Source organism: Papaver somniferum, chromosome 7 (genome assembly GCF_003573695.1).
Source record: "Papaver somniferum cultivar HN1 chromosome 7, ASM357369v1, whole genome shotgun sequence".
In the NCBI taxonomy this organism is placed as follows: Eukaryota; Viridiplantae; Streptophyta; class Magnoliopsida; order Ranunculales; family Papaveraceae; genus Papaver; species Papaver somniferum.
In genome coordinates this window covers 38,507,088-38,518,495 of record NC_039364.1, presented here as the reverse complement: position 1 = coordinate 38,518,495, position 11,408 = coordinate 38,507,088, and positions in this window count along the sequence as shown.

Sequence of the window (11,408 nt, the reverse complement as noted above, 5' to 3'; positions counted from 1 at the left end):
CGTTACCAACGGTATTTGAGTTACGACTTGTAACTCAAACAACCTTACCAACCGTAGGTTAATTACGGTTGATCTCGATTTATTAGTTACCAACCGTAATTTGTTACGGTTACTATATGTTGTCATTCTACCAACCGTAACTGGTATTACGATTGGGTTTTCCCCAAATTGAACCAGTTACGGTTGGTATTCGATACTTTTGGAACCGTAACTGAGAGTTACGAATGGTAACGAGCTAAATTCTAACCGTAAGTTCTTCTGAAATTTTAAAAGTTTCGACTTTTTTACGTACTTTAGATAATTTTGAGCGACAAAAAGCTAATGGGAACTAATTTAGAGATTCACCCATCTCAATTTTGTCACTGGAATCACTCATTTTGGTTGAGTGAATCAAAATCTAGGGTTTCACAAAAATGTCTTTTTTCTTCTCCTCACAACTATTTTTTTCAACTCTAAAAATCAGATTTTAGAGTTATTATAAGTGAAAATTGATTATCAACACTAATCTTGATTATCATCACTAATCTTGATTATTAATAATAAGGGTAAATTGGTCATTTCCATATTTTTTTTGATAAGGGATGGCATGAATTACCATGTAATGACCCTTTTTGTCTTATTAGATTGCCGCCCTAATGGACCATGCCGCCCCTTTAACAGGATTGATAAAAATGGGAACCCATAGTACTTGGGTTTTTGGTGATTTGAGGGATGGGGAAGGGATATCCCTCTCCATAGTGCTAGCTCTAAGTTCGAAAACACCCATGATGCTACCCATGATGCTTTCTTCGGACCGACGAGGATCACACTATGATACGACTTCACTGGGCTGGGATGCTTGAATTGTGTGGTGTATTCCGCTTTTTTCTTCATGGCATATACTTATTTTGTCATCCAAGTTTTTCTTGGTTTAATTTGATTTTCGTGGATATATCTTGCAAACGTATTTACATGTGATTCCAATGTTTGTTAGTGAAAACGGTTTTATTTGTTATTTGGTGTCCCGGTTGATCATTTTCCGCTTTATTTGATAGCTCCGCTTTGTTTTATCTTCGCGTGGTAATCACATGAGTACTACGTCGCTTAATTAATATCTCATCCAATATCGAGCAGACCTAAAAATCACTTATTATTGGGCCGACCGACCAGAGGGCCAGTAGGGAGGGAGTCCCTTTTATGACCACTTTTTTGTGAGCCGTTGGATCTGGTCCGTTGGATCACACATCACAAAAACACGGAATTGAATTGATGTGAGCCGTTCAGATTTCTGTGATTAATCGACCTTTCTCTTTATTCTTCTTTTACCTCTTCTTTTTAACACTCCAGCAGCTCAGCCACTACCTCATTTCTTCACTGACCACAACCATCACCGCCGTCACCACCACCACCAGAAACACCACCGTCACCTAGCACCACCGTCACCAATTCATGCATAAATTCAATTGAGCTCTAAACATTTATTATTTTCAATTAAACACACAACAACAAAGAACCCCATTTACAACAGTAACACACCACTGCTATTCTTCCCATTTCTTCATTTCAATAACCCACCAGTGCAGGTTCCATACTTGCTGTGGTGAATACTTTTCAATGAACAATCAAATTTATACAAAAAAAAATAAGATTGAATCAAAATCCAATACAAACCCAGTAAAGATATGAACCGCAGAATCACAAAAACATACATTTTGTGATTAATATAATGAAAACCATGAAATCAGTAGAATAAAAAATAAACCCAAATTAGAAAAATCTAAAGTTTCAATTTTGTAATTTCATATGAACAAAATCAAAATTGGAAAGGAAAACGAACATAAAATGATACATGATACTGATTCATAATAATTAGAGAATGAAACTTCTTGGATTGAGCGAAATCCTTTACCATAATTTGTTGCTGAACTCGTCAATCATGCTGGTTCATACGTGAATGTTAAGAAGAAGAAGGTGGTGTGGTTGTTCTTTGCAAATCTAGCAAGATGAACGGCTGTAAACTAGCAAATAGGTAACGGTGGCTGTGCTTCTGTGAGGGGAGTAGAAAAGAATAGAAGAGAGAAGAATAAAAGAGAAACGAAGAGATCGCTTCTATTTAGGAGTTAAGTCTTGAGCCACCACCGCACTAGGTTTGAATCTGCATCTAAGAATGGTGAGAGAGAAAGAGAAAACTAAACTAAACAAAAGAGAAAAATTTAGGGCTGCGTTTCTTTTCTTTTTAATGTAAATAACAGATTTTCTATCCTCATTAACACCTGTTGAATATGCATGCCTCTTTGCAATACGTGGTGTAGATAGAGTAGCTGGACATCGAATTTGATGTAACAGGGTTGTTCAAATTGGTTGTGCATGAATTAGTGAATTCCCACTTTCTTGATCGTTTCCCAGCCATCGATCTCAGCACGTGCATATGCAGGTGGCCACACTCTTGTCTATATATAAAATTAATTAATTAATTATTGTAATTACCATGCTATCCTTACTGTTTCTATGAAAATTTTATCTCATGCTAAGATTTTCTGTTAAAAAAGCAAATTTGTTGCATTTGTCTTGAGGGATCAAATTTTTTATTTTACTCCTATTACAACGGTGTTCGTGATTTTCGGTTGGCCTTCCTCATCGTGACAGCGGTGTTGTAGTTTAGACTTATTGCTTATCCTGCTACGACTAGATTTATAAATGTTTCATCCATAAAGATTTCTCAATATGAGATCAATAGTCATTATCCCTATCAAGTTTTGATAACCATGAGTAACCAGGTGAGTTATCTTGTCTCACATCCGATCCAAACCCAGAGAATTCAAATCCCAGACTTTCCCTCTATTCAACCTCGTAACTTACGTAGTCAACAAGCCAAAACGAATAGCATGCATTCACAACTAAGCAGTTTAATTTGGTTACCAAAAATGCAGTATTATGGGCTATTCTTTAGGAAACAAAATATCCTTTCTATCAAAAAGAAAACCCTAATCATAAACTATAGATACCACCGTCAAAACCTAGAAACCATATCCTCTGAAAATACTTTGATCTCGAGTAAAACAATGGAGATTAATAATAGCAATAACAACATGCAAGATATCACTGCAAGAATGGAATCTACAACCATTAGGAGAGATAGAGGAGCTATTGGGTCTACAAGAACTCTGAATGCAGCTGCTGAGGCATGGTAAAATAGTTTAATAGGGAAGCTTATAACTGATGAGGAAGATATTGAAACTTCGCAAGTCAAGGATGAACTGGATGTGTTGTGGAAGAAATACAAAAAAATGGGAAATCAAGGTTGTGGGAAAATACTTGTATGTGTTCAAGTTTAACTCTCAAAAAGATGTGAAAGATGTGATCAAGAAATCACCCTGGAATGTACTGAAAAGCTTATTGGCTTTACAGGAATATACCACTGCAAAAGCTTATAAAGATTATGAGTTTACAACACAGGCTTGGAATGTTCAGTTCAAGGGTTTACTTCTTGAGCATCACCATGAAGCTGTGATTAATGAGGCAATTGAATACCTAGGAAAAAAGATTCTACTGGGACAAATAATTGTAGGCCCCGTGAAACAAATATGATTACTGCTCGTGTTGAGATGGATCTCAAGAAACCCTTAAATAGAGGTGAATGGTGGAATACGAATTCAGGGGAGACAAAATGGATCAGATATCATTGGCTCAAGCAGCCTCACAACATCTGTGGTCAATGCTACATAATTGACCACGATGATAACAAATGTGCAGAAGTGGCTGAAATTTTGCGTGAAAGGGCCATGACCCAAGAGGAATATGAAGAACATTGGAGTCAAGTTATGGAAAAGATTGTTACAGCTGAAACAGATAATCAAGATAATGATTATGTTCACGTTGAGAATGAACAAGAATGGATTCTGACGCATCTCGTCACACCAAGAGAGCTAGGAACCAACCTACCCAAACCAATAGCTCAAACCCTTCCATCTTAGGTCCTATCCTGGTTACTCATGGAGGGAACAATAATGACACTGCTTCTACAAGCAATCGAGCCGACCTTATGGACACTGCGGAAAATGGTGCAAACAAGGCCTGGAATCTGGACACAGAGGTGAGTGCCATGACAACACATGGGAGCCATTCTACTCAGGTTAATTTTATCCTCATTTTTTACTGTGATTACTTTCTTCCAGTTCTCACATTTTCTGCTTTTTGACGAATAATTATATTTGTAGTCTTTATTTTCTGCATATTCATAATCATAACACAAGTATGAGTGCTATAACTTGGAATTGCCAAGGTTTTGCAAATAAAAAGACTAGGGATCATCTTAGGGACCTTACACACGGGTATGACCCAGATATAATTTTATTGTCTGAAGCTAAGATAGGAGAAGATAAAATGCGAAAGTTTATAAGGCCTTTTAGGTTCCCCAACTGTAAATTAATTCCCTCTAGAAGCTTAGCTGAAGGTTTAATCCTTCTTTGGAAAGATGGATTTCACTTTAAAATTATCAATTCAGAGTCTTGGATTATTAATTGTCTGTTGCAGGATGATCCAAGTAAGCCAGAATGGATACTTACCTTCATGTATGGTTCACCTTACCCGAACCATAAAGATAAACAATGGAGATACATCAAAGATTTAAGCTCTACAATACACCAACCATGGACTATCATTGGTGATCTGAACTTGATATTTCCAAATGAAGGCAGGAAATCAATTGGCAGTACCTCTTCTTCTATTTCTTATTCTTCTTCTTCATCAAGAGACTCTTACATCATCGACTTAATTCAAAAAGCTGATTTGGAGAATATGGGTTACTCAGGAAGATCCTTCACTTGGTCTTCTAATATTCATGGTACTGGTATTCGCAGATCAAGACTTGATAGGGCTCTTACTAATGAAGATTATGTAATCCAATTTCCAGATGCTAAACTACTCCATCTGCCACATCTAGGCTCAGATCATTGTCCGATAATGTTGGACACTGCTGCATCAAATGGAGATAAAAAAACGTAACTGGAAATACTTTCAGTGCTATGAGAAGGATGAGACACTAAAACATGAAGTAGCTGCAGCCTGGAATCATCAGTTTAATGGGTCATGTGCTTATCAGTTCTCAACAAAGCTCACTACTACCAGGAAATTTTTATCTAAATGAAACAGGAAAAAATTTGGGGATATCCAGAGCAACATATTTTTTCTGCATCAACAAATGGCAGTTATTCAGTCTGGCAAGCAAGATAGTAATTCTACTACTCAAGTGCAGCAAATTGAGAATCAAATTGAACATTGACATCAAGTTCAAAATGATTTTTGGGGACAAAAATCCAGAGATGAATACTATTTGGAGATGGATCGAAATATGAAATATCACCATACAAATGCAAACAAGAGGAGATCGAGAAATAATATTGTTGCGCTAAAGTATGAACATGGGAATTGGTGTACAACAAGGAAGGATTTTAAGGACTTACTTACCAGCCATTATAGTTCTCTACACACTACTTGCTCGTCTTTGAGAAATGAGCAAATCCTTCAACATATACCAAAAGTTATAACAAACATGGATAATCTGGAGCTTATGAAAATACCATATAATGAAGAGGTCTTTAAGGCTCTGAAAGGAATGAAATCCTGGAAAGCACCTGGACCAGATGGATTTCCGCCAGGATTTTTTAAAAGCCATTGGGATATAGTAGGTGCTGATGTAATAGAGATGGTGCAACAATTTTTTCGTACAGGTTACATGCTGAGATGCTTAAATGCTACAAATATCATTCTCATACCAAAGAAAAAAGACAATCAATTCCCATCTGATTTGCGACCTATTGCTCTTTGTAACACAAGTTACAAGATTATTTCCAAAATCTTATCTTCCAGGATGAAAAAACTAATGAGCAAGATCATATCACCACTCCAAGCAGCCTATGTTCCAGGTCGCCAAATTTCAGACAACATCCAGCTAGCCCAAGAAATTGTGCACACCATGAAAATAAAAAAGAAGAGTCAAGGAATCTTGCTTTGAAGCTTGACATGTCAAAGGCATTAGATCGTCTTGAGTGGTCCTTCCTTATGGATGTCATGGAACAAATTGGATTTTGCTCTGAATGGCGTAATCTCATTTTGCAGTGTCTCAGCACTACAAAAATATCTGTACTTCTTAATGGAGCTCCATGTGAAGCCTATCAACCAACTCGTGGGGTGAGACAAGGTGACCCGTTGTCACCGTATTTATTCATTATAGTAATGGAGGCCTTTTCAAGACATTTACATCATGCTGAGCAGATGAAGCAGTTTGAAGGAATTAAAATTGCCCCTGGTGCACCCTCTATTTCTCACTTGTTTTTCGCCGATGACTGCTTGTTATTTATGAATGCATATCTCCATAGTGTTAAAAATGTGCTAAAACTCATTGAAAAATTTGGTAATGCTTCAGGTCAGTTGGTAAACTTCAAAAAATCAAGTGTGCATTTCAGTGCAAATGTACCACAACGATTCTGCAGGATTATATCGAGAAGACTGAAAGTACCTAAGATGATCTCAACTGAGAAATACTTAGGAATACCATTAATTATTGGTAGAAATAAAGTACGGTGTTTCACACACTTGTATGACAGAGTAAAAAACAAGTTATCAGCATGGAATGGTAAGACAATGTCTCAATGTGGCAAATATTTAATGATAAAGACTGCTACAAATACAATACCATCATATTCAATGAGTTGTCTTCAAATTCCAGCAGAAACAATACAAAAGACTGATGCAGCACAGAGGGACTTCTAGTGGGGTTTTGAAGAAAAGAGAGGCACTTATTTTACATCGTGGAAGAATTTGAGTATTCATAAAAATCTTGGTGGACAGGGTTTTAGAGATTTAAAAGTTCTGAACCAAGCTCTTTTAGTTAGAGCAGCTTGGAGAATATGTATTAATGATGATGCACAATGGGTTCGAGCAATGCAGGCGAAATATTTTCTAGGCACTAGCTTGCTACATGCTACTATTAAAACTAACTGTTCCTGGGCATGGAATGGAATTCAAAAACAAGTCAAGTTCATAAAGCAGCATAGTCGATGGATATTAGGCAAAGGAAGTAAAATAAAAATTTGGCTTGACGTTTGGATCACAGGTATGGATACTCCTCCAATTCCTAGGGATGGGATATCAGATTCTGAGAATTTTATTTGGGTTCAAGAACTCATAATACATGAAAGCTGTCAATAGAATACTGACTTGGTTGAGCGCCTGTTTGATACTCATACTACGAATCTTATCCTCAGTATGAGTATACCTGCTTTTGTGGAAGATAAGTTGATATGGAGCTTAACAAGAAATGGTGCTTTTACTCTCAAATCTGCTTACAATAGGCTTTTTGAAGTTAGTAGAGGTAACCTGCAATCATCAATCTTCATTCTTGGTACAAATATAAGATGGAAAGATTTCTGGGGAATTCAAATATGGCCAAGAACGAAGCACTTTTTCTGGAAATGTTTCATTGATATTATACCAACGAAAGAGAGGAGTTCAAGATCTTGCAACTACATCAATCAACAATTCCCCCTCTGCAACCAGTTCAATGAAGACTTGATGCATGTGTTATTCTTGTGTCCTTTTTAAAGAGCAGTATGGTTGTTAATACCAGGAGGTTCGAGGGTTCTTTCTGGGAATCATAACAGCATAGAAGCAATGTTTGAAAGTTGGTATCAACTGCACCAACAACAATCAGAACAAACAAGCTGGCTTCACACTGCCATGATAGTCTGTTGGACTATATGGAATACTAGGTGTGAAGTTCAAATTCAAAATACAAAAGTGGAGCCGCAAGGAGTTGCAAGAAAAGCACTGAGCTTTGTAAACTATATGAACATGCTCAACAGTAAACAATTAGTGTCTGTGACAGCTGATCATATATCGCTTCCCTTACATCACACTGGAAACCCCCAGATTCCCTTTCATAAACTAAATTGTGATGCTTCTTATGATTCAAATACTGGACTAAATGGTGTGGCTCTTGTTTTACGTGATCATGCAGGGCAATAGAGGGGATGCTTCTCAAAATGCTATGCAGGAATAACAAACTCGGAACAAGCAGAGTGCATAGCTTTCTCAAATGCAGTCAGTTGGAGCTTGGAGTTGGGGTTAACTCAGATTATCTTGGAGACATACCTTCAGGGAATCGAAAGCTATATCAACAAAAATTCTTCAGCAATAGCGTGGGAAAACGAAGTTATTCTGCTTGATACAATCGAAAGATTGAAAGATTTTCAATCCTGGGAATGTAGTTTTGTCCCAAGGAAATGTAATAAAGTTGCTGATACTTTAGCTAAATTCAGAAACAAATTTAGAATTACTAGAACTTGGTTATCTAGTCTACCAAGTATCATTGAATCTTAACTTTTGTCAGATAATTTAGTCAATCATTATTAATAAAATCTCTCATTTAGCATCAAAAAAAAAGGCTAGATTTAGGTCGGGAAAAATCCCCATAAGGCACGGTACCAGTCGACAATCAAGTTTTCTTTTACCCCACACTTTATTTTTAATCATACCTTTGTTCGTTCCATAGGGGCATATCCTTACCTTCTCGTGACAACATTTACAAACAGTCTGAAATGACGAGGGTATCAAGTACATCACAATCTTTTCGATATCAACCTATAAGTCTGATACCTTGCGTGATCTAATATGGACATAGACTGTTAAGAAGATAGCAAACCACAAGGTATACACTGGCTATATAATACAAGTCTGAAACCGAACCTTAAACTATAGGGATCAACCCAAGTGTTTATATTAACGTACAAGTGTTATTACTTTAATTATAACTTAAATAATTATAATGCGGAAAGTTAAGTAAAATCACATAAAAAGATTTTGTTAATGACAAAACCGTAAATACATAAAACCCATGGGGCCTAGTCCAGTTTTGAATACTCTTAGAATTAAGCTGCTATACAAAGAATACTACGAACTTTTATAATTGAGACCAAGTAAACTACCTTAGTTACCTAGTTTTCTAAGTATCCGTGTGCCTATAACCAATCTGTCCAACACACACGATTCATAAGATAGAGTCCACTATTCTTAAGTTGCTTCAGACGTTGTGAAGACTTCAAGCGCACAATTCCTTTGGATCATCTTCCAAACAGTAAAGGACTAATTTGTTTGGTAAACGCTCGTCAATCTCAAGAAGTACATCAGATATTTATGTTGGGTACGACAAAGGCTCCTATGTTTGAATAAATGAACTTCTTTCTACGATTTAGATCAATCAAGATCCATATTACCGAAATAATTAGATCCATATTTTCAAGCTATCAGATTCGGATACTAAATAATACCACCAAATGATAACTTGTCAATATACTACTACTATTTAATCAATCTCCTATAAAATATAAACACATACAGTATGATCCCAGTCGATCAAGTTTGTGCACGAAGCAACTCACAAAGATACGAAACCAATAAGAAATCTTCCTGTCTTCTTTTGTACCTGCACAACCAAACTTGATTCCAACTTATTATCGATCACGCACAGAATGAAGTCTATTAACAATGGATGATCACAAGTCAACGTCAAATCTGAACTACCGCTAACCTCTTGATCTAGTTTGAGTGACCTTATGTCAGAAGAGATGGCTCTCAAGAATAATAAAACTAGGTGCCATCAAGAGTTAATATCCTTTGGTCAATCAAATCAATAATTGAAAACTAAAATAATAATGCAATTCTAGTTTCCCACCAAAGGTACTAGTAGACGCTTCTTGATCCTAAAAAATTCTTTAAACTAACTGACGTAAGAGATTTCGCCTAATTAGGTTACTCTCCTCTCGAAGATAGTATTGCAAGTAATATTATTAGTCGGATAAAACAGTGACTACAAATGAAGTGCCTGCCTCAGTATGAGTTTGTAAGAAGAAAAAACTTCACTATAGACCAAGGTTGTTTGGACAACAAGGAATTTCCATAACCAAAAATATTCTCAAGATATGCAATAAGCACCTAGATTTGGTTTTGTCTAATTCCAACCAATATCCAATTGTATAACTGAAATCCCTCTTGGATTACAACTCAATATTAGCTAGTATACAAGATACTTAACTATTATATCTTTCAGAGATATGTTTTGCTTGCTGGAAAAACAAAACATATATATTCGAAAATCTTAACAAAAAGATTCTCAAACATTTTGGTTTGTGATCTCACCTTTAGTATCAAAGAATATCTTTGAACAATAAAATTTAAGATTTATGTACATCTTCAAATTACTCAATATGTCGACATATTGAACTTTTCTATTTTACAAACCCATTTCCAAAAGCACACAAACCTTAAAGTGTACGTGATTACAGAAATCGGTTTTTCATATGGGGATCAGTTTTACCATGACTCCCAATGTAGGTAGGGATCAGTTGTATCTTGATTCCCATATAGGTAAGGACCGGTACTACCTTGACTTTCAACATAGGTAAGGATCAGTTCCACCATGGTTCCCAACATAAGTAGGGATTGGTCCTGCCTTAGATCTTCAATGAAAATCGGACCACCAATCTTACTGATTTTTTCAACTAGGAAACAAGTTCATAAGTCTACTTCCTTACACTCATGTAATCAAACATAGTTTTCTCGGCATGAAATCAACTCTAATTTCATTACACAATTTATTAAACAAGTTACAAAGATTATGTCTATGTCGCAATTACGAAGTTCAAAAGACAAGCATTATACTTCGTAATTCAATATACAAAGATTGTAAAAAAAAACTTGTATATTCTTCCTTGACTAATCATAATAAGATGATCAAGTCTTTACTAATAGAGTTTCATGTATATAACTTCGCATGTTATGTTTTCAAACTAAACGACTTAAAAGTAGAAGGATGATGTCTTCGCTAATGTCGATACATCTTCAGAATCTTCAGTTCTTTAGAGTAAGACTTGTATGTCTCAACATTTATACACTTCATAGTATAACTAACGAAGTTGACTCTAATAATTCTAATCACGCGACGTTTGAGTTTTGATACTAAAATATGACAATCAACATTGACATGCTAACGCTTGGCGTGTTCAACCAAACAATGCTCTAACACAGTCGGAATTCATCGTCCTGTCAGGATGTTGACTTCCTGTTACGTCCCTGTATTACCAGATTAAGGAGAATTCATAATGGTAAGAGGCACTCTGTGTCTATATTTTTTTGGGTGGGGTGGGGTGGGGGGAGGAGGGTATTGTTATTCATTTAACTCCGTTTTCGCTAGTTGGTTTGTCATGACAAATTACGTTCCTACAATAGGAGCTACAATAAACTTGATTAACTAAATAAGGTTTATCAGCATAACAAGGAGTTTGGGTTCTTACGAAATTTCGTGGTTTCCAATCTGCCATATTATTTCTCATATCGGTCTACGTGGTTATGAACCTTGGATCTTCTCCGGACAT